The following is a 27,972-nucleotide window of genomic DNA, read 5'->3' on the forward strand; positions in this document are numbered from 1 at the left end:
AACATTCTTAGCTGTAAGATATCTCTCCAACACACCTTCTGGCCCTTTAAATATGTTTTTTCTTGGAGAAATATGTTTAGGTCCTTTGCCCATTTTTTTTTTAATTGGGCCATTTGCTTATCTGCTACTGAATTCTAAAGGCTCTTTATAACTTGGGTAGTAACCCATATTCAACATGTGTGGCTCAGAAATATTTCCCCCAGTCCACACATTGTCCTTTCTTTCTGTTGATGCTCTTTTGGTGTGCAGAAGCTTTTCATTTTGGTGTCATTCCATTTATTATTGATCTTTGCTTTTGAAACTCAAGCTTTCAGTATGATATCCAGAAAATCATACCGGCCATGGCCAATGTCAAGGAGCCCCATGCCCAGTCCCCTTCTTGAGCCTTTAGACCTCATCTTGAGTCTTCTTTCTACTCTCATCCAATTTGATGTTGTGTTAAGGGTCAGATTTCCTGATTTCAGTTGTGGATCCAGTTTTCTCAGCACTGGTTATTGAGTGCCTGTCTAATTCTTGCTGTGTTTGTAGAGCACTAATTGATGATCTGTGCTTGGATTCCTATCTAGTTCTTGGTTTTACTCCCCTTGTTTCCTGCTTGATAGCCAGTACTGTACTACAAGACAGATTCATCAATGTAGTTATACTATGCTCTTTAGAAACAAGCAGAGAAGCTTTACTAGAGCCCCTGCTGGAGCCCAAGGAAAGCAAACCAGCGCCTACTGGGGAGGGGCTTCTAAGCTTGGAAGGAGGACAAACATGCAAAGAACCAATCACATCAGCATACACACGCGGTTGTCCTCAAGGTGTGCACAGGATGCAGTGAAAATAAGGGAAGGAACTGCTTGTGTCCGTCATGTCAGATGGCCACAGTTTGCTGGGGGACATTTTAGCCAGGCTGTCATAGTAGATGGCAGGGCATCGCTAACTTCCTGTATTCAACACATGCAAACAAAATCATGGCCCAGCGTGGAAGGTTCACAGCTGTCACTTCTCAACTTTGTTTTCAAATCACAATTTGTCAATGGCTTGCTTATTCCCACACTATTAATCTGAATTAGCATTTTCAGGGAACAGTGACTCCTACTGAGAAATTATGCTTTTGAAATGCACATAGCTAGGATCTGGTTATATAAGTCCTTCGTGGTGTCAGCATGCTTTCAAAATTACACCTTAAAAAATAGGCCAGTTGCAGAAGAACCTGGAGGCTGATGGCCCTGTGTCCTTTCCTGCTGTTCCCTTGTTCTCATTAGGAGCACACTGTATCTTAACACTTTAATTATGCTGTTTGTTTGTGGGCTCCCACCTGTAGTTACTAAGGATATCCTTAATTTTATCTGATTAGCTATATTTCCAATGTTTAAATGTGGGAGTTTTTAAAATTATCAAACCTAGACTCGTTTCTGCTAATTAAACTTCCATTGGAGAGTTGGGATTGGAGCTGCTTTGTGGACGTCTGATCCTACTTCAAAATCTTTAGAAAGTTGAATGTTTTAAAAAATACTTTTAAACTGAGTTTTTTTTCTGTCCTTTAATTCCCTTTTTCTACCCTTTCTATTGAAATTATTTTAATGAGTATGAGCACAGCAGCTATTAAATGATGTCTGGATTCAGGAAGGAAGATGCTTGCAGTTAAAATTCACTGCCACTCACCAGGGCAAAATTGCTGGCTGCAGGAGCAGTCACTGCAGAGCGCTCCTGAGCTGGACGCCAAGATCCTGGCAGCAGATCTGGCCTGGGCTGGAGCGCATTGCACATTTCGCTCCCACCGGGAGTCCTCAGGCAGCCAGCATATATCTCCTAGTTGGCCATTGCAGCCCGGAGGAGTCCAAGAGTCCATGGCAGGCGCGCCACGGTCGCACTAAGGGGACAAATGCTCCAGGAATAACCTCTATCCATCCCAACACCAAGGCAATTTTGGACAAGGAGGAAAGTTAGGTGGCTATGGAACTACCCTTGGAGTATAAGGCCTTGCAGGGTCGCAAAGACAAACTAGTTTCTCCCTAATGAAGCAAGGGACTCTGGCTCAGCATTCTCACCCTCAGCGACCTTTGATCTAGGACCCGGAGAATGGACTTCGTACTCCTTGTCCTTGAGGACTCCTTTCGCTTAGGGTGCTTTCGCCCAGTTTCTAATCACAGTTTCCTCAGCTTCACAAAAAGAAGTTAGGTGAGAAACACAGATGCACTGATAACTCGGTAAAAATTAGCCACCCCAAAGCCTGTAGGGAACTAGCAGCCAGAGCCAAAGCTGCGAGTTCCCAACTCTACCCAGACTCTGTTACTGGAGAGTAAGCTACTGTCCCATTATGTTTACTTCTCTCTGCCTCCAGAGCAGCCTTTTAAAAAGGCATCTTGTGCACCCTCCAACTTGGGGTGCTTCTTTTAAACTCATACTTCTCCCACCGCTTTGGTGGTGCTACCTTAATCTGTTTCTCCTGGTCTCATCCAAACTCAGCCCCAACTGGGAAGCGAGCGCCCCCAGCTGTTCACAGAAGCCCCTCAGCACCGCTTTGCCTGGAGCTCAGATTTCGGATCCAGCTGCGGTTCCTTTCGTTCCCCAGCCCTGCGGGGCACACTCTCGCGTGCACACACGCGCACTCACACTCCCGCGTCCTCGCTCGCGGCACCCCACCCTCCGCCGCTGCTCCTCTGTGGGGCGGGAGGGAGGGCAGGTGACGTCAGGACTGCAGTCCCGAGAAGAGCGGCTGGAGAAGGCTGTGCGCTCCTCATCGCCCGCCGAGGATGCTGGAGGCGCACTCGGGCAGCCAGGGCTCCCGCGCACCTCCCTCTCCTCTGCACCCGCTGTCACGATGCGCGCCCGCGAGGGAGCCTCGCCAACCTCCAGGTGAATTGAAAGTCGTCTCCCCGGGAGGACGGAGAGGGTGCTGCAGTCCTGGCATGCACTAAAACTGCGAGTCGGACAGAAACAGCCCAGCCGAGGAGTGGGGCAAGCGGCGCCCAGCACAGCATCTCCAGGCTGCTGAAGGTGGTTGAGGCTCAAGCTTGCAGCCAGAACTCCGCTCTGGACCCGGTCTCTGGGCACGCTTGTCACCGAGAGACCAGTTTTCCCCTCTTACGCATTTCGCAGCCGCCGCTGGCGTGGGGAATGCAAGCGCGGTGGTGACTCCCGGTCTCCCAGAAACAGCTGCCGGTGGGAGAGCGAGCAGAGGCACGGGGGCGGTAGCCTCGGCCCGAAGTAAGTGCAGCAGAAGTTTGCGTCGGTTCCCCTGCCGCTCCCCCTTAGCGAGTGGGAGGCTTGTCTCCTCCCTCTGGCTCCCGGAAACCCAAAGGGAGACTTTCCAGGAGCCCCTGAGTGGGAAAACTATCCTTTCTAGAGGGGGCAAGCACCAGCAAGGCGAAGGCAAGATGTGGTTCAGATGCTGGGGTGCAAAGGGAAGAGACCTCCAAGTAGGTGGGGTGAAGGAGCAGAGAAGAGCGGGACCCTGGAGATCTCAGAAGGGGAAAGGTTTCAGAAGAGGGAGGGTGGATGCAGTCACACCTATGTTGGTGACCTTGGTGTGCACCCCTGGAGTGTGGAGCCAGGGGATTAGCAGCGCCTGGAAAGCTCCGAGACTAGAAGTCTGCTTGGCTTTCCACTCTGGCTGCGCTGAAGGGCATGCAATCTGTGATAGCTGGAGGGCTGAGAGAGGAAAAGCTGGTCCCCAAACAACACGCTGGTGGCAGGGGAAGCCCAGAGGCAGGACCTAGGAAATCAGATCGAACTGTGTGGTTGGGGCCATCTGAGGTGCTCCTGCCACCACATAGGCAACATAAATGGAAGGAGGAACAGGGTGTGACGCTTCTGTCGCCACAGTCGATGATGAGTGCTTCTGGAGCCTCAGTTGCTAGATTCTGAAATTCGGCAGCTTCTCTGAGGGTGACAAGGGACACGCGTGAGGTGACGGACAGGAGCAGCTCTGGTTCTCTTGCTCTCCTTGCTAGGCTACTGGTTCCTCCGCCCTAGTATTCTGAGCTGCTGCAGATCTGGATGGCACCTGGTTTGCTTAAAACAGAGACCCTAGGCATTTTGCTCAAATGCTTTCTGGCGGGATCATCTCCCTTTGGCGCCCTTCTCACTGACCGAATTCTTCCAAAGATGTTTTAATTCTTTAACAGACCCAACTTCTAAATGGTTAAAAAAAAAAAAAAAGTTCAGCAAAACTAAGCCCTCCTGGTCAGAGGCCTGCAGAGGGCGTGCGCAGGGGAATTTGTCCACCTCTTCTTGGGGACTATTACATTACATATGATAAAATGATTTCAGGAGGTTATCTTCTCTGAGAACATGACTATCTTTTCCTAGGAAACCAAAATCCCATTGGATTTGATATTGAAAACGACCCTTTGAGGGGAAATAGGGTAGCGAAAAGCTGATCTCAGTCAGATGGCATTATTATTATTATTATTATTATTATTATTATTATTATTATTTTAATTCGTTGAGAAGGAACCCAATCATTCACCCAAAACACGTTATGGAGTCAGTTCTTTTCTTGGTGTTGCATTGAATGCTGGGCAACAGAAATGGCTCATGTATGATCCCAGCTTACAACTGATAAGGGAAAAACTTGGGGAGAAATAGATGTTTCATAATGAGGGGCAAGTGCTGCATTTTTACTCTAGTGACTGACAACCCTGCTTACTGGCAGTGTGGCCCAGTGTCAGCTGGACTGTGTCTTCCTCGAAGGCAGGGACACTATCAATCATCTTTGATACCCAGAGGCTGATATCATGCCAAGTACATATTGGGTCATTAATAAGTACTACAAATGAATACATTCATGGATAGACTCTTCATAGTTAGAAGTATCCTAAAGGAAGGATACTTACTGGGGAACACAAGAAGAGGAAAGATAATGAGCCAGAGCAGGGAGGAAAAAGAGGCAGCTGGAGAGGACAGGAGGGCGAAAGAAGGTGGGGTCCTAAACATTTGAAGATATCTAGTACATACATGCACAGGGGCAGGGTTGGAGGGCATACATGTGGATGTACAGGTACATGTACCCGAGAGCATGTATGCAGAGACCAGGGCAGGATATTGGATGCCATCCTCTATTACTTTTTGCCTTATTGTCTTGAGACAGGATTTCTCACAGAACCAGAAGCAGGTCAGGAAGCTCTCAGGGTTTAGTTATCTCTGCCCCCTAATGCTGGATTACAGGAACACACAGCTATGCCTGGGTTTTTATGTGGGTTTAGGGGATTTGAACTCAGGTCCTCACATTTGCAGAGAAAGCACTTTTATTCACCGAGCCATCTCCATAGCCCAAGATACGTATGTATTTGTTGACAAACGAGTTTTGTTTTCTATTTTCTTGCGGTGGAAATCATCAGCACCTAGCTCACTTCTCTCTCTCTCTCTCTCTCTCTCTCTCTCTCTCTCTCTCTCTCTCTCTCTCTTTCTCTCTTTCTCTCTCAACTGAACATATTGCTGAGGATATGTCGATTATAAACAACATTCTTAGAGCAGAGTCTCTGTCACCATGTGGAAGTCATAAAGCCAGGGTTAGAGGTTATGCTGCTAATATGATTGGGACTTCTTAGAACAGTGGGATAGACAGATAAAAGAGTACAATCATCAAAATAATTCCTTCATGTATCTAATAATATGTGGCTACTTAATATGCACATTTCTATTGCTTGTATTTTAAACATGTTTAATTTGAATTTGATTAAAAGATTTAGGCCCATGAAAATTTTACCCAGGAAAAGTAAACATGCATCTACAAGACTTTCTTCAATTTAATTAATTCAGTCCATATTTATTATTGCTGACATGCAAATTCCAAGGTGAGTGATAAGTACACCCTCAATTATATTATTTCTATCAGAAAACTAAATTTATATATTTTTTTAAAATTTATTTTTAATTATGTATATGTGTGTGGGTATGTACACATGAGTGCATGTGCCCTCAGAGGACAGAAGAGGGTATCAGATCTTCTGGGGCTGGGATTACAGATGGTTGTGAGGCTCCTGATGTGTGGATGCTGGGAACTGAACTCAGGTCCTCTGCTTACAAAATGAGATGGCTTTATGTCTATGATTAAATCAGACATTGAAAATTAGAACATATCAATATGAAGTCCTCTTACTTTTGGACCTAATATTTTGACCTTAATGTTACCAGCTTAGTGTGCCAACACTGGAAAGAATTTATAATTAGTGAATAGAAAAACACTTTGTATTTTCCATTATTGAGTATTTTACAGACATTTTATGCCATTATCAGAGTTCTAGAGAGAACATTGTGGTTGTGGATGATTTATGGGAGTTTAAGAATTTTATGCAAAAAGTTGCATTTGAGAAGTAAATGTAAAAAAAAAAAACCCTAAAAATGGTAGCTGAAATTTGGGGTTCTTTAACCAAACCCAAGCTATTCCTTCTGCCATGAGCATCCAATTTGCATCGTTTTGGGAGTTCTGCCTGTAGAGAGAATGAACACTTAAGCAAGTCTTACAGTTTTGGCAAGGTTTGTGCTCTGGGGGAAAAGAAGTGTATTTTGTGTAGTTGGGAACAGGAAGACTAGGCTTCTACCATTATGGGATGGTGGATTACCAAGGTCAGAGCCTAACTTGACAGAGGATCCACAGTCTCCAAGCTCACACTCGGATGCCTGAGTCCCTTTTGCTATCCATTACAGGTATGGGAAAATACCAGGGATACCTAAGTGCAGGGGACATCTAAAGGATTTGCTCCTCTTGAATTTCTCCATCATTCTTTCCAGATCAAGCGCCCTCCCCAGCCCCCAGTTCTAAGGCTGGCACCCGCCAGCCCCTCCCTTGAAGCTGCTACTGCATTCTTCAGTTCTTTAGAGCAGCAGAGGGCTTGACGAGAATCGATGGCGCCCAGTGTCAACATAGGCCTGATTTGGAGAACTGTGGAGTAAATAAAGTCTGGGTTGGGCCTCCCCAGATCTTTTCTACTTCAAATAATTCAAGTCATCAAGCAAGAAGGGCTTTCTGAATCAACTGGTCCGAACCCTTCATCGGACAGAAACTCCAAGTTAGAAAAGTCTTTCTGTTGTCTTCCCATGAGCAGTCATATACTAGCCATGGAAGAATGAAGCTGACATTCAGTTCTCTCATAATGCAGGCTTGTGGCCTCGGGAAGAGGCAACCTCATTCATGGTATGATCCTGCCTTTCCCCAGCTGTGAAATCATGGGAAAGTTACTTAAGTTGCCCAACACCTCTGTTTCTTTGTGTACATGTCTGCCTTACTTTTGTAGGTTGTTATCATACATACATACATATATATATATATATATATATATATATATATACACATATATATATGTATACATATGTATTTGCATAAGCAGTTATTTATTGTTTCCCTCTAGAGTCTAGAGTCTAGACCATAAATTCAATGGAATGAACCAAACATCTCCTTACTCACTGCTTACTCAAGATTCAGCACCCTATTTGGCAATACTAGACACCCAGAGCATTTGAATTAATGACTGATGGATGGATAAAAGAATAATGTCAAGGAGATATCGCTTAGGCAGAAATGGAATCTAGTCACAAGAGGCACACACTCACGCAAATTCCAAATCGGAAATCCTGCTCTTTCCTTTGCCACCATCACCTGGATAGACAAGAGGGTAGAATGCCCTGTCCTCAAACCTACGTCTCCCACTGAGCCCTCTCAATGAGCAGTATCTCCATTGGTTCTGGTTTCCTGCACCCAAAACTTCTGGAATCATCCTTGGATCCTCCTTTGTTTGGGGCTAGCTTTCAGTCTATTAAGATATTCTGCATCAGGACCGCACGATGCACTGCAAACCTGACTGGTTGTCCCCATGGCCCCTGCCAGTGGGCTGGTCCAGGCTTCTCATTCCTGCAGTGACTCCCTCACTTCTCTCTCTGCTCCAGCCTCGCACTCCTTCACTGTTAGATTGTGCTCAGTCAGAACACCACCACCACCACCAACACAGAGGTCAGGTGACTCGCTCGCCTCCATTTTCTTCCTGCAGTAAAAGAAAAAAATCTTCCCAGTGAACTACAGGTTCTACACCTTACTTCCCTCCACACTTGTGAGTTCTTCCCCTACTCCCCCTCAGCTGCTGGTCTTTCTGCTCCTGTAGTAATCATGCCGACTCCAATCTAAGCACTTTCGAACTTAGTCTTTTTGTCTGGAACGCTCTTCCCCAGACATCTTTTTGTCTCACTCCTTCCTACCTTTTCTCCAGTTCAGCTCCTCAGTGAGGTCTTTCTTGACTTCTCTACTTAAAATTGCATCTTCTAACTTTTTTTCCTTTCCTCACATGTTTCTCAGATATTGTAACCAAAAATATCATGTATTTTATTCACTTACTTCCATTTCTCTCCTTTAGCAAAGCATAAGTTCTGTGAAAGTGAAGATTTTAATCCATTTTGTTCCATTCGCATCTCTGATTCCTAGATGTGACATAAATAGATGATCAGGAGGTATTTGTATAATCAATAGGAATATGATGGTAGCTCTATCATGAAGTCTTGTTAAGTGGAAATGAAATGCATTTTGAATGTTTAATAAAGTCTCCAGAAGAAGGTTGCAGCTATATATTTTGTCCTTGGATTGAAAGTATCACCTTCTATCACAATATCCACGCATGTACTCCTTGGGCAGAGCAAGGGTTTTCTCCTAAGAGTCACACCCTAGTTCTTAACAGCAGTGGAAATGGAAGGCTGGGGCAGTGGTCTCCCGGAGGCTGGAGGTGAGTGCCATACACAAACTGACAAACTGAATCAGAGAGGGATTTTGCAGCATTAGTTCTAGTGGTTGTCTGGACTAAGAACATATGCACAGTGGAAAGAAGAAATAGAAAGAGGGAGGGAAAGGAAGGAGGGAGGGAGAGGGAGAGAGATCTTAAATCAATTGGGTGGCTACATGACTTTGTTTTACATAATTTTCCTGTCCCTTGCTCTTGGGTCAGATTTTGCTTTTTTTAAAAAAAATGTGATTACCTTCAGATACTGGCAATTTTCAACTGAGAGTTATAGGGCAACATCAACTAACCAATGAACATTATGTAAAAATAAAAATAAAATAATATGACCCATATAAATCCATTTTAAAGGCAAGTTAAAGAAAGACTTGTTAATTGTAAAATACTATGCTCCAGCTGTTTAAATGCAGGTGATGGGACATTTTACTGGTTCTACCAGAATATTACAAGCAGTATTTCACTTATGTGTTAAATTTTGGTATCATATATATTTCCATATAAATTACCACACCAAAATATACAACTTATTTCTACTAGCTCCAGGCAGTCCTACTTTAGAAATGGACATAACAGATTTAACCCTGTGGATTTATGATGGGTTTGTTTATTAAGGAAAAATGTTCTGTTGTGCCCATTTTTCATTCTAGAAATAGAAAGAGAGCCTTGGGTGTAGAACTTGTAGGTTGCCAGTTCTGTTCTTAGCATGCCCTGTGACCTCGTCCAATTTACATTAGTTTTGAGTCCCTTTTTCTGGAGCCACAGCAGCAAAATTAGAACCAACCTTGAACTATATTCACTAGAAATTCATTGTGTAACTGTGAAAGAAATGCAAAAAGAATAGATCTTCATGGAAAACAGAGAAAAGGAGGGAGCAAGAGAGATGTAGAGATGGAAAGAGGAAGGAGGGAAGAAAGGAGGGAGAAGATGGGGAGATATAGATGCAATGGTGATAGAAACAGAGCCAGAGACACAGACAGACACAGAGACACAGACACAGACAGACACAGATACACAGAGACACAGACACAGAGAGACACAGACACAGACACAGACACAGACATAGAGACAGACAGACAGAGACAGAGACAGAGACACAGACAGACACAGACAGAGACAGAGACACAGACACAGAGACACAGACAGACACAGAGACAGACAGAGACAGAGACACAGACACAGACAGACACAGACATAGACACAGACATAGAGACACAGACACAGACAGAAACAGACACAGAGACAGACAGACAGAGACACAGACACAGACATAGAGACACAGAGACACAGACACAGAGACATAGACAGACACAGACATAGACAGAGACACAAATACAGACACAGAGACACAGACAGGCAGACAGACAGACACAGATGTAGAGACACAGACACAGACACAGACAGATAGAGACAGAGACAGAGACAGACAGACATAGACAGACACAGACACAGACAGACACAGAGACACAGACAGACTCAGACACAGACAGACATAGACATAGAGACACAGACACAGACAGACACAGAGACACAGAGACACAGACAGACAGAGACACAGACACAGACAGACACAGTCACAGACAGACACAGAGACTCAGACACAGACATAGAGACACAGAGACAGACAGACACAGAGACTCAGACACAGAGACATAGACAGACATAGACACAGACAGACATAGACAGACACAGACAGACACAGACACAGACAGACACAGACACAGACAGACACAGACACAGAGACAGACATAGACAGAGACAGACACAGACATAGAGACACAGACACAGAGACACAGACACAGACACAGACACAGACAGACAGAGACACAGACACAGACAGACACAGGCAGGGATAACTCTATGATAGAAACACAAATTTTCATGGAAACAAAAGCAGGGGTAACTTACCTTTCCAAACAGCTGATCCATCCAACTTCTTCTGCCCACTTTGCAAGCACATTTTTTCTGAACATTTCATATGATGAGTTGTTTAGATTTTTGTCCTTGTAGAAACACTATTACATGTGGAATTTAGGTTCCTAGTTGCCCTAAGAAAAGCCCATTCAATTCACTGCTGAGCATTATAATAGTATAGTTTGCTTTATCATAGGGAAAAATAATCTTAATATCTACTTAATAAAATCTTTATTTTTCCTTCATGTTATTCTATGAATGTCTAGGTTGGCACTTTTTCTCTTTTCCCATTTGTGTGTGTGCATACATGCTTGTATGTGAGTGAGTTTCTGTGCATGTGTATGCAAATAGCATGTAAAACTTGAGATTGCTGTCCCAAATCACCCTCAATCATTTTCCTCCTTATTCAATGAGGCAGGGTCTCTTAATAAAGCCCAGAGTTCACCAATATGGTCAGTTTCCCTAGCCCGTTGACCCTGGGGATCGCCTGTTTCATCCCTCCCTGGCTGGAATTACGGTAGGTCACCACGACTACCTCACATTCATATGGGTTCTGGAGGTCTAGACTCTGACCCTTATTCTTGTGCAACAAACATTTTAACCACTAAGTTATCCCCTGCCTTCAGATGGAATTTTTATAATTTGTCTCTTGATTGAGAACATAAATATGTATGAATACACATACACATATATAAATTGACATACATGTATTCTATTAAATAGTCACTGTTGAATAGCCTTTACTTGCCACCTTTTAAAATCAAGCAAATAAACAATATTCAAAAAGTGCAAAGAAATGTAAAATATATTGAACATTAAAGATTTAGACATAATTGAGAATTTGAATTCTTGAAGAGATGACAGATAGGGTGGTGAGTGCCTGTAATCTCCCCACTTGGTTGCTGAGGCAGAAAGGTCAGGAATCTGTGACTAGCCTTGAGCCTTGATGACAAAGAGGGAGTAAAGTGAGCTGGAAATGAGAGAAAGAGGGAGAGGAAGAAGAAGGAGAGAGAGAGAGAGAGAGAGAGAGAGAGAGAGAGAGAGAGAGAGAGAGAGAAGAAAAGGAGGAGGAAGAGGAAGAGGAGGAGAAGACAGGAGAGGAGAAAGAAACCCAAGCAAGACAAGTCCTCCCAATATATGTCCATCGGTGTACCCTGTGGTTTGCAGGGGGAGTGGGGTGCCCCATTAGCCCTCCCCCTCACAATGTCCTTCTGTATAGGACAGAACAAAGCACTGAGCTTGCTGGAAAGCTGCTGAGAATTCTGATCCCAGCCTCAGGCTCGCCAGCACCTAGTACCCCTTTGCAGGAGAGACAAAATAACGACCATTCCCCTTTTTCTTTCCTCGTCTTCCATTTTTCCTGTTATCTTTATGGCTTCTCATACCTTTTACCCTCATCCCTCTCTGCCTTTTGGTCCCTGAATGCCTTCATGCTAAGTGTGACCAGCCTTCCCCCTAGTGGTGATCTTGAAGCTTTCCCTGCATGCCCTGGCTGATGCCAGGCAGTTGTCCCTCCACCCACAAGCTCCACCCCTGCTGGTTCTAGTGAGGCTCACAGCAGTTTGCAAGTATCAGTATATGCAGGCTGCAGAGTCTGTTGGCCAGTACTCGTGTTCATAGAGCTGGATGGTCTAACAGAGAGGGTCCAGGGCACTGATGAGGGTGGGGAACTGCCAGAGAGACCAGGAGAATCTGAAATTTCCTATCCCAGGAGGCACAGGCATTGGCCCCAGTACTTCTGGAAGCATCTCAGCTTTGACCCACAGTATTCCACCTGCAAATTCCATTGGCCAAAAAAAAAAAAAAAAAAAAAAAAAAAAAAAAAAATCTGCCTTTTGGTTTCCAGGAAGTGCAAAGGTGAAATTCCCATGTTTTTCTTTAGCGATGTGTTGACTGCAATAGAAATGGCCTGTTTTGTAGGGCTTGTGGGTTTCTGTGTGGTGATTTCACCTGTAGCCAATTCCAACACAACCTCAGCTGGCTTGCAAGAGTCTTAAAAATGCAGTTGCTGTGAAATTACAGAAACTGGCTCTTGGGTTTTACTGTTTTTGTTGTCAACAGTGATTGAAAAGAGAGGGTGAGGCTTCCCTCGGCCTCTTTCACTTGAGCTTTTCCAGGGATGGATTGGCAGGTCAGCAAGCTCGTTCTGTAGAGGGCTGGAGAGTAATGAGCACTTTAGACTTTGCAGTCCACATTTGGTTCTGTTACACATTATTTTTCTTTAATTCATTCTTTGCAAAGGTAACTGCCACTCTTAGCTAGAGAACAGTACAAAGGCAAACAAGAAGGCCGGGCTTGAGTCTCACATTTGGCCTGTGGGTCTGGATCTGCTGACCTATGGAATAGCTTGGCAGGGTGAAAATCTGAATGTCAGAGGATTCAGAGAGTGGGGTGTGTGATTTTGTGTGTGTGTGTGTGTGTGTGTGTGTGTGTGTGTGTGTGTGTGTGTGTAGGAGAGCACATGTTTCAGAGAGACTCTCCAGACCAAATGAGATGATCCTGAGCGTTTCACCTTAGGCTTGGTCTGTTTTGGATGAGTGTGGTTTCTGGGGCTATTGTGGAAGATAGGAGGACACAGAGGGTGACAAGTTAGTGAAGAAGAACGTGAACATAGTGAACCCTTCTTTTTTTAAGGGCTTACTGGAGATATGTTTCACACGGTGTAAAATCCATCCATGTAAAGACTGAAGTTTAATTATTGAGATGTGTCCATAAGATTGTACAACTATCACATTTCATCTCCCCCAGAAAAAACTCCCACAAGTTAGCTGTCAGTCACCCGTTAGCAGCCAATTGCCATTTCCTTACCGTCTAGCGTTCTAGTCCCCAATAATACAATTTCTGTGTATGCAAATGACCCTATGCAGGACATAGCTTATGACTCAAGTCTTATAACACACGGCCAAGGCTTATTCACAGTATAGCATGCATGACTATATTTCCCTTTATTATCAAGAAGTAGTAGCCTTTTGTACCTATATACAAGAATTTATTTATCCATTGGTCAGTTAGTGTTCAGTGTTGTTTCCAGTTGGGACTACAATAAATAATGCTACAATGAAAATTCATATGCAAGTCTTTGTGTGGCTTTATGTTTTCATTTTTCTGAGTACTCCATACTGAGTGGAGTTTTGGATAAAATGAAATCTATATTTAGTGTTATGATGAGCTGTTGAATTGGCTTCTGAAGCAGCTGTCCAGGTTTCATTTTCCCCACATCCTAGCCAATACTTGTTTCTATCTTTTTTTTTAATCATAGGTATTCTAAAGGTTGTGAAGTGGTATCATGCGGTTTTAATACAAATGGCTAATGATGTGAAACATCTTCTCATGTTTATTGGATACTTGCATAACTTTTTGGAGAACTGTTTATTCATTGTTCAATTTTAAGTTGGGTAGCCACTTTATTTTTGACCTATGTTTTTTATCTATTCTCCATACAAATACCTCATCAGATGTAAATAATTTCTTTCTTCTTTGTGCTTTGTCATTGCTGATGGTTCAATTTGAAACTCTGAAATTTTGACATTTTGATGAAGTACAGTATATCTATTTTTACTTTTCTTGCATGTGCAGGAAATCCAATTTGGTTAAGTTTTATTCCCATGTTTTCTTCTGAGAGTTTTGTAATTTTAGCTCTTGCTTCATTTAAGTCTATAATCTATTTTGAGCATGCATTTTAGAATCTGTCAGTTCCTGGAAAAAATTGCAAAGGTTTTGGTGTGTTGAATTTGTAGGTTAATTTGAGAGCCATGCCGGGTGTGTGTGTGTGAGTGTGTGTGTGTATGTGTGTGTGTGTGTGTGTGTGTGTGTGTGTGTGTGTGTGTGTGTGTGTGTTGGGAGAGATCATCATAAAACTTTATTGAAGGGTAGTGAATGGGAGTAGAGAGTTACATCCATGTCTCTGGATAAGAAGACAGGAAACAGTGTGCAAAGAACTTTACAGATATAAACCAGAAAAGGCTAGTGACCGGATGAAGAGATGGAGGCCAGTTCCAATGGCTTTCAGAAAAATGCAACTTGAGACCTCATGAGATGCTGTATGATATCCATCCTGTTGAGATTTTTGTCTCTTCTTTCATTTTTATTAATTCTTTGAGAATTTCATACAATGTGTTTTTATCATATTCACCTCCAGCTCCCCTGCTTAATTCCTCCCAGATTCACCCCACTCTCAACCTGGCAACTTTGTGTGCTCTTTTGTAAAAAATAATCTGTTGGGCAGTCATGCCATTTGAACAGTGAGAGTTCTTCCAACATGTACTGAGATTACTTCCCATTCATTACGATGGTCTTTAATTTTTCCCACATTGTTAATATTAATGATGTAAGTCTTAAATTAATTTTGTTTAACTTATTTTAAGTATTTTATAGTTTTCATTATAAATTAAATTATTTATTTTTTCATTTTACTTTTGATTGTCCATGCTAATATATAGTTATATAATTGTTTTATGTGTATTACTCTTATACCTTGCAAACTTGCCAAACAATTTTGTTTAATAGCCTTTTTAGATTTTAATGGGATTTCTTTATGCAGGATCATATCACTTACATGTTGAGATAGTTTTATTTCTTTCTAAACTGGAATACTACTTCCTCTGTCCTTCTTCCTTACTTCTCTTTCCTTGCCTTGCCTTTTTCTTCTTTCCTTCTTTCTTTCCTTCCTTCCTTCCTTCCTTCCTTCCTTTCTTCCTTCCATATTTCCTCCCTCTCTTTCTTTTGCCTATTTGTTCCAACTACAATTGGGCTGTAATAAATAGAAATGCCAAGAGTGGACATTCTATCTTGCTCCTGACGCTAGAAGACAAAGCATCTGGTCTTTACCCTGAGTATAATATTAGCTGTGATGCCTTCTTTTCAGGTTGAGGATGGACCTTTCCTCCTCCTGACTTGTTCAGTAGTTTTATCATGAAATAGAAATGGAGTTTGTGAAATGCTTTTCTGTGTTAATTGAGTTGATCATATGGGCTTTGTTCCTTATCTTATTGATATAGTTTATTACATTAATTGATTTTCTGACATTAAATCAACTTCTATTCTCTGTATAAATCACACTTGGATATGCTTGCAATCCTTTATGTATCTTGCTGTCTTTAATTTGCTAATATTTGTTGTTGGTTTTTGTGTTGCAATTCACAAAGGATATTGCTCTTCAAATTTATTTTCTGCCCCAAGGTTGCATTACTCTTCCTGGAGACATGTGAACAAAATGTGAACAAATGGTCTCCACTCTATATAGGGCCACAAGGACAGGCTAAAGAAATAATTCTCTCCAAGTCCAGTTTGGTAAAACAAGGAGTTTAATTGGGGTTACTTAGAAGAGCATGAATGAGGACTTAGGGAAGTATGGGTGACTCAAAATCAGCTCTGTCCCTATAAATCATACCCCAGCATAGAGGATGCTCTCCCAAAGCTATGTAAGTGGAGTCTTCCCTTCAGTTAACATTCTTCCTCCTTTATATTTCAACAACATCCCAAGAGAGCATGTAGCTTGGGCAGGATTTCTTGCTGCTGGGGTGAACTTGGGAGCAGGATAGAGCAAGAGGTTGAAGAATCAGGTGAAGATCTGATGACATTCCTTTCATCTATGAGAGTGTTAATACATATAATCTGTGACAGTCTCGTGGGTCATCACAGCTGCTCTGATTTCATGGCCACAGCCATGTCATGCCCAGCGGACAGAGTTTCACAACACTTGAGTATCAGGGTGACAGTGACCCCTCTCCTAGTCTTCATTCTAAACACAACTTTTCCAGCCACTTCAGAAACTAGCACTGTTATAAGAGGGATTGGAGAGCAGGAAGTGAAGTATTCCTGCTGAATCCTTGACAGTAGAATGAAATAAGGGGCAAACCCCAAAGACCTTCTAGAGAAGACACAGGACTCCTGACCACATGGGCAAGGGTCCATTCCCGGGGTTGACAATGTAAAGGGTATATTCTACCCAGTTTTTTTATATATCTATTTATTCAAAATGTTTAGAAAGAAGTACATTTATTACTGAAATGTTTAAGAAAATTCCTGTTCTCAGAACATAACAGAAAAAAAGGATGGGCAACAGCAGCAGAGTAGTTGCAAATTCACGAATACAATTACAACTGCAATCTGTATGGTAAGGGGGAGTCTCTTGGTTTTGTGAGAGCCTGCAATATGGAGATCTGGTCAGGTGTTTCGGTGGAAGGAACAGCATACTCACAGATCAGTCTGTGGGAAGAGGGGTTAACCCTGTCAGTGGAGCACAGATAACAGGACTGAAGGGAACGATGGAAAGGAAGAGTCAGAGTGGTTGCTGTCCAGCTGACGGTGTGCATCGCTCTCATCAGACCACTGCTCTTCCACTCCTAGATTTCTTTGTATGCCTTTATTAATCTCAATTTTGTTCCAAGTTTTCCTTAAAGAAGGAAATATCGCTCATTATTTCTCCTCTTTCCATTTTATTTTTTACCTTTATGAGACTCCAAATGGAGTCATGAGGGAGATGTGAGGAAATTAAGTTATGTAAAAATATTTTTAGGGGAATCGTTGAAAGAATCCAGGAAGGAAAGGAATTTTGTTTGGCAACAGAAAAGGAAGGGTGAGGATGAGAAGGAACCTGAGTGTACCTTGGTCCAGTCCTCTCATTTTATAGGCAACACATCAAAACTCAGAACTGACTGGTGACATCCTGGTAGCAGGTGACATCCTGGTCATGCATGAGGTGCAAAGCCAAAGCACAACTCCCCCCCTCGCCCCCATCCCTCTTCCTCAGGCTGAGCTCTCCCACTTGAGAAAAAGGAAGGGAAGGCAGCAAGCAGGTTACGCAGTGGAGGCCATGGCAGGCAAGTGCTCAGCGCCTGCTGCAGCTGGTCACCTAGAGCCTAGCTGGAGAACAGCTAGTGCTGAGAAGTCAGAATGGGGAGTAAGAAGCACGTGCTCCCTGGAGGTTGGTAAGGAGTGGATCCCAAGGGCAACGTGAAGAGTTTGTTTTTAAGGAGGGAGAAAGACGGAATGATTTATATGTACAGAAGACAGCTCTTGATACCCAGCCGAGATGGAATAACTGAGGTCAGGGCAGAGATGGGGAATCAGAGGATGAGTCTGCAGCAGGTGGGGTGGGCATGGACAATGGGCCGAGCAGAGCTGCAGCAGACAAGATGTTACCTGTATGATGTTGGTGGGAATGCCAAGAGGAAGTGGAATCTGTCTACACTAGAGAAAGGGTCAGGGTGAGTTCTCCTCTAGACAGTTGGGCTTTCTGAAAGATGTTGTTGGCACTTTCCTAAACTTCTGAGGTGTGCCAAGCTCTCAGTAGGAGGAGCTGTGTCTCATACTCCAGATGTTTTGACTAGATGTTACTTCGTAGCTGTGGCCATGTAACACCTTGACTATCTTCTCCTAGATATCTAACTGTAGCCACAGTGGAAGAAATCCACACACAGAGAGATGGACAGCTCGGCGGTAGACAGACAGAAAGACTGCTCAGTGGTAGACAGACAGAAAGACAGCTCAGCGGTAGACAGACAGAAAGACAGCTCAGCGGTAGACAGACAGAAAGACAGCTCAGCGGTAGACAGACAGAAAGACAGCTCAGCGGTAGACAGACAGAAAGACAGCTCAGCGGTAGACAGACAGAAAGACAGCTCAGCGGTAGACAGACAGAAAGACAGCTCAGCGGTAGACAGACAGAAAGACAGCTCAGTGGTAGACAGACAGAAAGACAGTTTAGTGGTAGACAGACAGAAAGACAGCTCAGTGGTAGACAGACAGAAAGACAGTTCAGTGGTAGACAGACAGAAAGACAGTTTAGTGGTAGACAGAGAGAAAGACAGTTCAGTGGTAGACAGACAGAAAGACAGTTTAGTGGTAGACAGAGAGAAAGACAGCTCAGCGGTAGACAGACAGAAAGACAGTTCAGTGGTAGACAGACAGAAAGACAGTTTAGTGGTAGACAGAAAGACAGCTCAGTGGTAGACAGACAGAAAGACAGCTCAGTGGTAGACTACATGCTTAGCATGGATGGGGCTTTGGATTTGATCCCCAGCTCGCCACCTCTACCCCCAACCCCCGAATAAAAGCGCATTTTCTTTAAATAAACAAATGTTTGCCTGTTTTTCAAATACTGGCTCAAATACTCCTTCTTCGGTGAAGTTGTCTTATTATTATCTACACTCAAATGGCATGCATTTTTACTGTGCCTGTACTGTCTGTACGATGTCTTACACGTCATCATTGTCCCTGCTTAATACCCAGAGATGTGAATCATAGAGAAGTCAAATAATTTACTCAAGGTGACAAAGAGGTACTCTGGCTTGACAAAGCAAACACTGGGCACTACACTGTTGTCTTTACCAGGGGCTACCTGGGCAGATTTACTAACTTTCTCTTTTGCTTACATTCACAGCCCCACTGCTGACTAAATGATAGATGCAGAATGAGAGAATAAATGAATGAGCTGGAGGAGGGCTTAAGAAAGGAACATGTAGGAGTGGGATGGGGCCTTCTGTTACCATCTGCAAGCTGCACTATTTCTAGGCCATGGAATCCCTGAGCTGCTTCACAATTCAGGCCAATGTAATATCAAGCTTAGCCGTCACATTATTTAAAATTTTCCATTAATCCTTTGGCGTGTTCTAATCAAATAATGCTGTCCTCAGTCGAGCAGATGATGAAGCTTCTGCGCTGGCAAGTATTTTGTTCTTTACCACAGTTGCTTTGTTGTCGCCGAGGACATTTCTGCATCTCATATTGATTTAAATATTCAGTTACGAATGTCATGAAGACAGCTCTTTATGGCTAATGAGGATTGTATTGGCTGCGGACATGTGACGATTTGAACAATGCAGCACACACTTGCTAACGGATGAGAATGAATACGGAGACTCATTGATCGACTCATAAGGTTTCTTCCTGGCCCTGTGCTGATAGAGAGTTGAGGACAAATGGGAGCTGAGATTTTACTGTATTTTAGTGTCAAGTGGTGAAAAGTATTTTTGGAAAATTCATTATATTTTGCAGACAGTTCAAATTGTTTGAACTTTAGCTCAAATGTAGATTTATACAGATGTGCCTAGACTTGGGGAAGAAAACCTGTCTTCTCAAGATCTGAATTCAGAATAGATAACTAATGAAATATTTTATCATGAAATAATCTCTAAGTGGTCTGCCACATATCCAATGAAGTGGGAACAAGGATCTTGGGGACTCCTTCACCGTTGCCTTTTTCTTTTTCTGCTCTCTGATCAGTAAAGCAAACCAACTGAGCAGAATTGCTGGCAGGAAAGAAAATATAGCAATTTTTGTGTGTTTGGTAAAATCTTCAGTGCAGAGCTTTGTCAAAGCTACATTAGAATATACGCTTTACTCTCCATCCAAAGTAGGACTCTTACTTCTGCTATTTACCTAAATTTGAGCCTCACTGCTCAGATGTGTTTCCAGAGAGAGAAGGTAAAAGCAGGGATTGAGGGCTAACCCTAACCATTTGCTTGAGTGTAAATGAGACCAGAAAGCTAGTTCCAGGAGGCAAGCATGGTAGGCGGATGAGTGTTCCCTGAAGATGGTCATACTTAACTCCCAAAGCTGGGAATTTACCTTCCATGAGAAAAAGGTCTTTGTATGTGATACTAAGGATTCTGAGGTGGAAAGATTAGTCTTGAGTATGCGATTGAGCACGATATAAACCCAAGAGCCCATATGAGAGAGAGGCAAGAGAATCCCAATAGGAGATGGAGACTGAGTTCAAGGTGACCCAAAGTCATGAACCAAGGGATGTGAAGCATACTGGAAGCCAGACAGGCAAGGCAGTAGATTCTCCTTTGAGTTTTAGATGAAGTGCAACCCTACTGAAACCTTGATTTTCAGCCAGTGAGACTTCTAACTTTCCGAACTACTGTGCTTTGAGTATAAAATGTTCTCTACAAGCTCTGAGGCCCACAGTTGGTGTGCTATGTTCAGAGGCTATGGAAATGATAGGAGGTTGGCCTACCAGGTGGAGGGGGGTCACTTGGATTGGGCTCTTGGAATTACCTGTTTCTCTACCTCCTTCTTATGCAATGAGGTGAACAGCATCCTCTTCCATACCTCTGGTCCTGTGACATCCTCCCTAAGTACATGGCAATCCCTGGTGATCATAGATTGAACCCTCTAAAGCTATGAGTCCAAATAAATCCCCCCGCTCCTTAAGTTGCTCAGGTATTTTGCCACAGCAACACAAAAAATAGCTAAAAGAACACTAGCTATTCAATTGTGTTGTTTAAGGATACCAAGTTAATGGTAATTTGTTATAGCTTTGAAAGAAAATGAATACAAAAGGCCTGAGGACCCAAAAAATTTGCTTAGTATAGGCAACAAGAAACAAAGGAAACTTCTCAAAATCTGAGCACAGAAGGGCAAAGGAGAAGCAGCTACCTTCTGGAAAACATTGTTGTAGAATATTATTTTAAGATGTGTTACGTTTGTTTATGCCATGGAATATTTGTTTAATGAGCAAAGAGTGTTACATTTTCATTTATGTTGCATTTGTTTAACTGTGAAACTGTGTTATTTTGCCTGTCCAAAACACCTGATTGGTCTAATAAAGAGCTGAACGGTGAATAGTAAGGCAGGAGAAAGGACAGGCAGGGCTTGCAGGCAGGGAGAAAAAATAGAAGGAGAAATCTCAGAGAAGATTGAGGAGCAGGATAAGGAGGAGGACTCCAGGGGCCAACCACCCAGGTACACAGCAAGCCATAGAGTAAGAAGTAAAGAAAAGTAATAGTAACAGAAACAGAGAAAGGTAAAAGCTCAGAGGCAAAAGGTAGACAGGCTAATTTAAGTTAAGAAAAGCTGGCAAGAAACAAGCTAAGCTAAGGCCTGGCATTCATAAGAAAGAACAAGCCTCCATGTGATTTATTTGAGAGCTGGGTAGCAGGTCCCCTCAAAGAGCAAAGAGCCAAAAGAGAAAAAAAACAACAACAACAAAACATGGTCCAGCTTATGCCATGCTTCAACACAGCAAATCAATCACTGCCCTGACCTTCCTAGGACAGAGTGAGTAAGGAGAGCAAGTTCAGTGAGATATCCCAGTGAGAAAAGGTTGATGACCATCTGGAGAAAATATGAAGTGCAGTTATCACAGAACAGCCCCTCACTAGGTGAGTCTCATCAGGGTACCAAAATCTAGACTTCAAGTTTGGTCATCTATTGACACAAGTCTACAGCTGCCAGGAGAGAACTTCTAACCACTTCTGCGTCTGATGAGAGGACTTCTTGGTGGACTCATGAGAGAAACCTCATCATCAAGGGGGAGATAGAGTTTCTATGCTATCCTCTCTTGGAAGGCCAAGGGCAAACAGTGTTGGGTACTGGCAGTATTGGGCACAAAGGAGAAGAGGTTGGGGCAGATGTTTGCTTCTCTATATAGAGAGTTTAAGAAAAGAAGGAACGTAACCATTCCTCTATGCCAGTGGTTCTCAACCTTCTAACACTACAACCCGTTAATACAGTTCATGTCATGGTGACCCCCAATGATAAAATTATTTCATTGCTACTTCATAACTGCAATTTTACTAGTGTTATGGATCATAATGTAAATATCTGATATGCAGAATTTCCGATAAAAGGGTCTTTCAGCCCACCCAAAAGGGGTTGAGAATCCTAGGTTGAGAACTGCTCTTCTATGCTATCTTTGGTCCTGAGTTCTCTGGACCTATGGGCACTTTGTAGTGGCTCATCCATTCCTGCTTGCCTGGCTTTTGTGCATCTTAGGGAAGGGACCTGTTTAAGTTTCTGCAGAGTGGTGTAATGAACTCAGTTCAGAAGAGACAGCAGGTAGATATGGAAGCTGAATATTAGTGGATAGGTTTAAAGTGATTGGGTAGAAGTTTACATATAACATATTAGCTGTCAATTTTGAACCTATTTAGTGGACACTTTTCCTTTTAACAAAGTATTTAACAAATAATTTAAGATAAATTAATGTTCACCACAAATATCAGTAACTGTTGGGTTTTATTTTCGTAGAACCTTTGAACTTCTGTGTCTCCTGTGAGAAACGACAGCCATACTGTTGTTTCTGCTTTTTAAAATATCAGGTATATAGCCGGGCAGTGGTGGTGCATGCCTTTAATCCCAGCACTCGGGAGGCAGAGCCAGGGGGATCTCTGTGAGTTTGAGGCCAGCCTGGGCTACCAAGTGAGTTCTACAAAAGGTGCAAAGCTACACAGAGAAACCCTGTCTCGAAACCCCCCCCCCCCGCCAAAAAAAAAATATATCAGGTATACATGTCACCATTGCTGGATGATTTATAGCTGTTAATACCATTTAATTAAATAGAATAAAAAACTCAGTATGCCAACTTTCTCATTGTTCTCAACCAAGTATTTTCAGAAGATCATGTATTCCTCATTAATTCAAATTATAACTGCCTTTAAGAATATAGAGTTGCCTCTGCTATGTTCAAATCAGCCAAGAGAGAGAGTTGGTTGGGGTGGAATGAAGCTTGCAGTCATTTACTTCAGTATGTGGCTTCAGAGGACAGAGATGGGGACAGACAAAGATAAAGACAGGAAGTCAATAGGTCAGCCGGCATTTCTAAAACCTGAATGCACTGATGAGGCTACAGGAAAAAAGAAATCCTCATCCACTGTTGATGGAAATATAAATCAATTCATCCACTATGGAAATCGGTATGGAGGCCTCCAAAAAACTTTAAAATAGCACTACCATATTATTTGGCTAGTCATTTTTTTAGCATATGCCCTCCCCCCAAAAAAGCTATCTTACTCCGGAGTCACCTACACATTCGTTTATCTTGGCACCATTCAGAATTAGTGCAGTTTTTCCTCTGTTTTGTAGACCATATGCCAAAATCAATAGCTGGTGGGTTTGGTTCCCAGTTGGTACACATTTGAGTTTAAGCACAAGAGATTTTGTATTTACCTTTCTAATGGATTAGTCTAGCCCCTTGCCAGGCTGACTAACCTGGTCCAGAAGGGAGGTCCAAACACATTTCTTCTTTAAACCGCATGTCAGTGAGCATATCTACTGTCCTTTTCATATACACTAGCTTCATAGGAATGGTAATTTTACTAGTGGTGACCATTTACACGTGCTGTGTTCAGTTAATACGGAAGTGCTGTCCCCATGTCACCTAATCTTTAAAGGTTCTGCTTAAGTTCTGTGTCTAGGAGCCCGTGTTGGTTTGCATAGAGGTATTATTGTCATTACTAGCTATGCTAGGTTATCATATTTTCAATAATATAACACATTGATATACTTTGGTATCTCTAATGAAGTTCAACTTACTTTCTACTGCAATATGTGATGTGACTCTAGAAGTTCAAGCATTCTAAAATAGAGTCAAGTTAAGGCTGGGAGTGAAGCTCAAAACAGTGCCTGCTTAGCACGTGGGAGACGACTTTATCCTCAACACTATGAGCACAAAATAAATCAACTCCTTATCAGAGTCAACACTATCCACAATTCTTGTGCTCTTGGGAAATATAACATATTCTTTGCTCAAATCCACTTTCAAGCCTCAGAACTTGCTTCTGAATTCAGATTTGCACAAATAGAAGTAGATGCTCTATACAGATCGGATGTTTCATACTGGCTTCATGCTTTATGTCTGTAAGTCTAGAATCATGTCCTCTTCCTCAACTCTGCCCCATTCCCTCAATCCTCCACACCTGCTCTTTACCTCCTATGTTTCCTGGATGGGAGAAAGATGCTAGCTAGTTGTATGATATATGAAATCATTACAGGTTTTAGTTCTGCCCTCTTTTCTCCATATCCACCAGCTGCTATTAAATGTGTATTTGCCCCTCCTTTTTCTGGATACTCTTTATGCATTGCATTTCTTCAGGTTTGTGATGGTTACTCTGGAGCTATTTCAATGATGGTTTTCTTATTACTACCACCAGAGCAGGGTCTCCTTTCAGGAGACTTTAGAAGGACTTGGGTGCAAGCAGTTTATTAAGGAATTGTTCTCGGAGGAAACTCAATGGGAACAAGGAAAATAGGACAAGGCAAGATAAGAAGCTTGAGAACTCAGGCAGAATTCTGCAAAAGGAGACTTTCCCTTCATCATGAAGATGGGGTCCCATTGAGAATTTAATAGAATCCTTCTTATATAAACACACACACACACACACACACACACACACACACACACACACACACACGAGAGTTCACTTTCCTGTACATGCTGTGTGTGCTTTCTCAAGACTCTCTAACCTTTCCCCCAAATGACCCTTGACTGGAAGTATTCCCCCCCCCCCCCCCCGTCCCCGTTCCTCTCTTGACTTCTGGATGAAAGGAGACAACGTCCATTCCAGCTCTCCCTTTGTGAGGACTTTTCAGCAAGTCTAAGGAGACTTGCACAGTCCTTCTAGCCCTAGGGTGGCTTCTCTTCTGCTGCCACAGCAAGATACACAGACTCCTTCTGTAACGCTGCCCTGCTGCACTGCATCTGTTGACATGACTGCCCTTTTCTCATGATGGTAGAGCAAAGAGATTGGCTCTTTTCCCTCTATGTTCTTGGTGTCGGATCCAGTGTTTATTGAGTCAGTTAAGTCAGTAAAGTAGTAAAGTGCTAGAAGCACAGAAGTTTTTTGTGTTGTTGTCCTAAATACTTTATGAAAAGCTTGAGAGTCCATTCAAATGTGTACTATAAACCAAAGTTGCCTTAGCTCATCACCTCCTTACTGTTGAATGTTAAGTGACTGAGATATAACTGTTGTATCAACTTTACTGTCTCTTTGATGTGGTTGTAAGATTTTTACAATTATTTTATGATTCACCATGTGGTTGCAGATATGTACCAGAGAGATTTAATAGGAGAACTGAGCCAATGACTAACCTGACAAACTTGATAATTTGGGGGTTAAAACATATTCATCTTTCTCACATCTACAAATATATTCTTAAAAAAATGAGGTAGTATTGAATCTGAAGGAAGTGATGATTGTTAGTCTAAATTTTAAAGTCAAACTTGTCTTAAAAGGAAAGCGAAGTTGGTAATTCCTTAGCTTTTACAGCATTTTATTTGAAATAAATCTTTCTTCATTTATCAAATGAGTGTTAAAAAGCCATGATCCTTAAAAGATGGCTTCAGTTTCAAGGGGAACATTTTGTTCCAATTTGCAAGTTGATGGTTATAGTTCTTCTCACCAATGATAATGAAGCAGACATCAAGGAACAAATAATACAAACATTTTGCATCAGTCTTGAAGAGTATTTTTATTCTTTTATTCCTTAAATAAGCTTTGATGGGAGCATTCTGACTAATATTGTACACAAGAAATTTATACCCATACTTCCATTAGATGAGAACATGTCATTAAAATATATGAACATAATAAACTTGGCAAACACAAAATGAAATGAAACTATGCTCAGGGCATTTGGAAATTTTCTCTCTGTGAAATAAATGAACAATGCCTCCATTTAAATCCATCAAAAATGAAGCCCAGTTTTACAATATAGGCCTTGGTTTTCAGATCATTGAATTCTCTTTGCATTGATTTCTCATGCATACATTTTGTAACAGTTTTAAGTAGATAAACTAATCAACACAGCTCTCTTTTTCCTTGATATCTCTCATAATAAGTAAATGTATTATGTTTTAAAAATTGAACTAAACTTACCAATGAATTAAGATGCGAGTTCATTATACATGTTTACTCTACCTGTATTTGAAGATGAACCAGCTCTCTGTTTCCTACTGTAAAATGAAGATAGTTGGAATTCCTAAGTAGTCTATTTATAGCTAGCTTCTCCATCTAGGGATTTTCTCCCTGCCAACTCCATCCAGAGCTGAACTCATGGAGGGCTGCTTGATTTTGTGAACATCAATAGGAAGACTGAGCCAGTTTACTTAGAAGGAATCCTTGGATCTACATCCATGATTCGTATTAAAAGGTATTTCTGTGCACATACCAACAAAGATACACTTACGCAGCTTTACTTCTTTAAAGGCACCTTTGAAGAAAAATTGAAATGATAGATTTATTGAGTAGAATTCAGTTTACACAGAGATTCTTTTCTTTGTCACCATGCACTTTAGGTCCCATTTTCTGTTTTGATTGCATTTTGACCTCCTTTGTAAGATGAAATTACTTTTGCCATCACCCTGTGTACCGTACACGGCACAGATTTGTGTCTCACTAATCTTTTTACAAATACACAGAAATGCATGCTCAATAAGCAAGCAAGCAAGCAGCACACTGATGGCCCTTCGGCCCCTGCTGAGGTGTTCCCTTCTCTTCACAGCCGCTCTCCAGGAAGGTGTTGTCTACCCTTGCTATCTTGACTTCTTAACTCTGTGAACTCAAAATTCTTCCAGTATTAAAAAATGCTTGACAGCTCCTATGCTAGTGGACCTTGAGATGAAAGAAGCTGGTTTTGCTCTTGGTATATTTCTCAGTTGCAGTGAAGCATGGAGTTGGAAATCGGAAAGTTCACTAGCTAATAACGTTAATGTTTCCTGAGTACTTAATGTGGCTCTGGTAGTACTTCATGCGGCCATCTGACTTATCCAGCATAGTCATGCTTTCAGGTGGGGATTTTATGTTCTGGACTATCTCGGGATTTCATCTCAGAACACTACAGCTCTCATGTCCAATAGGGTAAGTCTCTGAGAGCACCCCAAATTTGACTATGCATAAGAACAAAGATTAGAGTTCTTAAAATTGAGTCCTCTTAGAGGTGTGGTTGTCAGAGATGCCTTTTTTTTTTTTTAAAAAAAAAAAAAGCTTCTTACCATGATACCCAATAGAATTTAAATTAAGAGGGTAAAGATAAATACAATGGGAGCAGAAATGGAGATGGGACAGTCCTGAAATGAAATTAGTATATAAAAATCATGCTACTAGGGCTGTGGAGAAAGTTCAGTTGGTAAAGTACATGTTGTACCGTTATGTGTACCTGAGTCCCATCCCCAATACCCATAAGAAAAGTCAGGCATGGTAGCATGCCCTTGTAACCCCAGAAATGGAGAAGTAGAGATAGATAGATATCTAATCAGGTGGCTCAGGTGCGGCAAGAGAATTTGTATCAAAAAAGCAAGGTGGATATTTCGTGAGGAGCAACACCCAAGGTTGACCTCTGGCCTCCACACACATGCACACAAATGAACACTTACATATGCATATGAATACACACACAGAAAAGTCTTTTTTTTCATTTCTTTTTTTTTACTTTATAATTTAATTTAATTTTACATATCAGCCGTGGATTCCCCTGTCCTCTCCCCCCGCCCCTCCCCCCACCCTCCCCCCAGCCCACTCCCTATTCCCATCTCCTCCAGGGCAAAGACTCTCCTGGGGATTCAACTCAACCTGGTAGATTCAGTCCAGGCAGGTCCAGTCCCCTCCTCCCAGGCTGAGCAAAG

General features: G+C 42.3%; 1 protein-coding gene across 3 annotated transcripts in view; it reads left to right on the plus strand.

Annotated features, from left to right (window-relative positions):
* The first annotated feature begins 2,659 nt into the window (after window positions 1–2,659).
* Kiaa1217 (KIAA1217 ortholog) overlaps window positions 2,660–27,972 on the plus strand; it is an 807,432-nt gene continuing 782,119 nt past the window's right edge. For all 3 annotated transcript variants that reach the window (XM_052729451.1, XM_052729450.1, XM_052729448.1), the window contains exon 1: window positions 2,660–3,195. The gene's annotated coding sequence lies outside the window, so the exon portion shown is untranslated. The remainder of the gene's footprint in view (window positions 3,196–27,972) is intronic.

The sequence above is a fragment of the Peromyscus californicus genome, unplaced genomic scaffold (assembly GCF_007827085.1).
Source record: "Peromyscus californicus insignis strain IS unplaced genomic scaffold, ASM782708v3 Scaffold_8__1_contigs__length_139910024, whole genome shotgun sequence".
Classification (NCBI taxonomy): Eukaryota; Metazoa; Chordata; class Mammalia; order Rodentia; family Cricetidae; genus Peromyscus; species Peromyscus californicus.